Below are 4,306 nucleotides of genomic sequence, written 5' to 3' on the forward strand. Positions count from 1 at the left end.
TTTTTTTTTTAATTTTTGAGCAATAATTATATCATTAAATGAAAAAATATATTTATAAATTAAAAATTATTACGTAAATTCTTTGCCTAAAACTATTTTAGTGATAATAAAACAATATTTATAAAGTAAAAATTTATGAAAAATTAATTTTATTTGTATAAAATTATTTAATAATAATAAGTGGGTAAGATCTAACAATGATGCATATGAGTGGATAAGAACTAACAAAATCAATTCAATTTGAAAAGTTTAATCCTATTGTGAGAAATGATTTTGCATTAGCCAAATATTAATTTGAAGTGCCTATTTTGATGCAAGTAGCATAGAAGAGGCCACACCTAAATTCAACCCATTAAAAGAGAAGGAAATAAAAAGTTTTCAAGATACCAAACATTGAGAAATGTAATAAATATGAAACACAAAAGCAAATATCAAATTCTAAACATTAACATTTGGAAAATGGAAACCAGGAAAATTATGTTCGTGGGTGTCAAGACAAAGGCAAAGAAACATGGTACAAGCATGCTCTAATTGCTCTTCATTCTTTTTTAGGTTTTTCTAAAATCATTTTTAATTAAAATCTAATGTGGCATAATGAATTATTTTAATTTGTTGTGTTGTTTATTTCACGGTGTTTCCCAATTAATCTCTATGGTAAATGATAAATGATTTATTTGTAGTAGTAAAATATTAAATACAGTTTCTAGATATTTAAATGTTCACATTCAAAACTAACATTGTGGGCTTTAACTCTTGGGGGGAGGGGAGAATCTTGAGCTTATGTATATTAATATTATAAAAATTATAAATAATCAAATGAAATAAATGATGATTAAAACATGATCATTTAAATATATATATATATATATATATATATATATATATATATATATTAATGTTGACAATTGAAATTACCTTTGTGTCATTTAACTTTTTGGGGAGAAAACAAGAGTTTGGGTAAACTAATTTATATAATAAAAGATAGAGGGTTTATTTATAATTGTTAAGCATTAAATACATTTTCTAGATACTTTGAAGATCAGATGCAAATTTATCATTGAGTCATTTAAATTATTTTGGGGAAAAATCTTGTGATTTTGTATATTTCTTTATATAATAAAAGATTAATAATATAATTTTAAGGCTTATATTGTAAATCAAATTATAAATATTTCTTGTGGTTTTGTATATTGTAAATCAAATTATAATTTTAAGGCTTATAAACACAATGTAATTTAGTTGTGGAAACTAGTTTCTTTAGACATGATCCTCATAAATGCACTTTGAATTTTAATTGAAGAAATAAATAATGATTAAAGCTTGATTTTATTTTACCCCTTAAAGGAGGTGGGAGAAGTGGAGGAACTTTTCAAAACGTATATTCCTTTAAGTAATAAAGGATTTTTTTATAACAGTCAAGTATTAAATATAATTTATAGATATTTTTATGTTCACGGTCAAAATTACCATTATGTCCAATAAATTTTTTGGGATCACAATGCATTAAATGATTTGTTTATAACAGCCAAATGTTAAATATATTTTTAGATATTTTAATGTTCACATCAAAATTACCATTGCATCCTTTAACTTAATGGAAAAAACTTAACCTTTGTATACTACTTTATAGAATAAAAAAAATAAAGGATTTATTTATAACCGACAAGCATTAAATATATTTTCTAAATATTTTACATTCATATTTGAAATTACCATTTTGTCCTTTAACTTTTTGTGGGTAAAACTTAAGCTTACGTATTCTACTTTATATCATAAAAGATTTGACATTAGACGACAACAATATTTTTTGCCATTTCAAAAAAAGATCTCTTATCGAAACAATTATATATATATATATATATATATATATATATATATATATATAAATTAATAAGGCAAATTGTTATTGAAATTATGCTTCAAATGATGATTTTGTTTGTATAAATTCATGACTTCACATCAAACTATAGCTCACTTCAAACATCAAAGGCAAAGTTGCTATTGACATTGTTGATTTAAAGATGGCTAAGATTTCTTTCACAATAATTTTTGCTTTTGCTCTTATCTTCACAGGTTAAGTAATTTATCTCTTCCTCTCTCTCCTCTTTGTCTCTACACACATATATATTGCTTGGTTTCTTATTATCTTTCTTTGCTAGGGATGTTGTTTATGTGGTGTTGATGCAATGAACTCAATATTCCAAATGAAAGTATTTAAATTTTTTCAAAATAAATTATTTTAGATGATTTGTTCATTTTGCAAAATCAAAATAAATTACTTTTAGACTCATGACTTTACCTTATATCAAAACCCTTAATTCAATCATCCTACCAACCTCTCTCTCTCTCTCTCTGTATATGTATATGTATATGTATATGTATATGTATATGTATATGTATATGTATATATATAAATATGTGTGTGTGTGTGTGTAATGCTTTTAATTTATACATTTTATATTTTAGGCATAGATCTCTCTCTTCTTAATTTATCCCTTCCTTTTCTAAAAAATAAATATAAAAATTGAGTCTCTAATCTTGACATGCATCTTTTGGTGATCCAATGATTTTGTATTTAATTTTTAGTTAAAAGACTTAATTGGAAAATTCAAAATTTAATAGAAATTAAGGATTAAATGGCCGTGAAATATAACATTAAAATAAAAAATATAATATATTTTTAATTTTTATGATTATATTGTCTTGAATTAGGCACATAAAAGTAAGAAATGTGTTAAAACATCACAACTATAACAAACAATTGATAATATGGGTAAAGAAAAAATCTTTAACATATTTAACATTTATGTTATTATTTAGTATTGCTGACAAGAACAAAGTAAATGAAATACGGTTAAAATAAAAATATAACTACCTAACTAAATTTGATTGGTTTAATATATATATATATATATATATATATATATATATATATATATATATATATATATATATATATATATATATATGAGAACTAACGGTTATATGATTTTTTTATGAGAATTTATCTTTTTAACATTGTATTTGTATCTACATAGTTATTTCAAGGACAAGTGGAGCAATGATGACAGATGACAAATGTTCAAAAGTGTTGGATCCTAATAATTGTGACCTCACTAAGTGTCGGGCTAATTGCATTCAACAATATCATGGAATTGGACATTGCATTGGCAGAAATCCTTACAAATGTATTTGTATATACGATTGTTCTTCCTAGAATGATATATCAATTGTTCCAATTTGAATACAAAAGAATAATAAAATAAGGTTAATATATTTATGGCCAATGTTATACATTATCATAAATGGACAATAAATTTTAATTGACGAATTAAATGAGGATTAATGCATGATTTTATTTTTTTATGAAATAAATGTATAAATATTTTATCCCTTAAATGAACATGAGCTTTGGGGCGATATTCTTTTTCCAATGGATATTTCTTTAAGCAATAAAAGATTTATTGATAACACCCACACATTAAATATGTTTGTTAGATATTTTACTCTTCTCCATCAAAATTATCATTGTGTTCTTTATCTCTCTTTTTTTTTTGGAAAACTCGAGCGTGTATATACTACTTTATATAATAAAGAGATTAAAGTTGACAAACTATCCGTCTACAGAAACTTTACAAAGACAAGCAATTAAAATGAGTCATTCTGCCACATCATATTTTAATTAAAAGCTATTTAAATAAAACTTTAAAAAAGGAGAACAATCACCCCATGATTGCACCACATCTCTTTGTTTTTGTCAACCCATGTTCTGTTTTAATTATTCATAGGAATTGAAGAAGAAGAATCCATGTTGGCATCTCACAATGATGCAATGAGTGGGTAAAATATAACAAAATCATTTCAATTTAAAAAGTTCAATCCTATTGTGAGAGATGATTTTGCACTAGCCAAATATTAATTTGAAGTACCTATTTTATGGCAAGTAATATGGAAGAGGCCACACCTAAATTCAACCCATAAAAAGAGAAGATTTCCTTCTCTTTTAAGAGAAAAAGTTTTCAACATTGAGAAATGTAATAAATATGAAACACAGAAGCAAATATGAAATTTTAAATATTAACATTTGAAAAATGGAAAACTAGGAAAATTATGTTGTGAGCGTCAAGAAGAAGGCAAAGAGATATGGTGCAAGCATGCTCTAAGTGCTCTTCGTTCTTTTTAAGTTTTCCTAAAATCATTTCTAATTAAAATCTAATGTGGCATAATGACTCATTTTAATTGATTGTCTGTGTAAAGTTTTTTGTGTCACACTCACGATGTTTCTCCATTAATTTCTATGATAAAA

The 4,306-nt window shown here is 24.4% G+C and overlaps 1 long non-coding RNA gene across 1 annotated transcript; it reads left to right on the forward strand.

Annotated features, from left to right (window-relative positions):
- Positions 1 to 1,923: 1,923 nt before the first annotated feature.
- LOC114414214 lies at positions 1,924 to 3,287 on the forward strand. Its single transcript, XR_003667160.1, has 2 exons — positions 1,924 to 2,073; positions 3,039 to 3,287. It is a non-coding gene; the product is annotated as an uncharacterized LOC114414214 (long non-coding RNA).
- The last annotated feature ends 1,019 nt before the right edge of the window (positions 3,288 to 4,306 follow it).

Source organism: Glycine soja, chromosome 6, assembly GCF_004193775.1.
Source record: "Glycine soja cultivar W05 chromosome 6, ASM419377v2, whole genome shotgun sequence".
In the NCBI taxonomy this organism is placed as follows: domain Eukaryota; kingdom Viridiplantae; phylum Streptophyta; class Magnoliopsida; order Fabales; family Fabaceae; genus Glycine; species Glycine soja.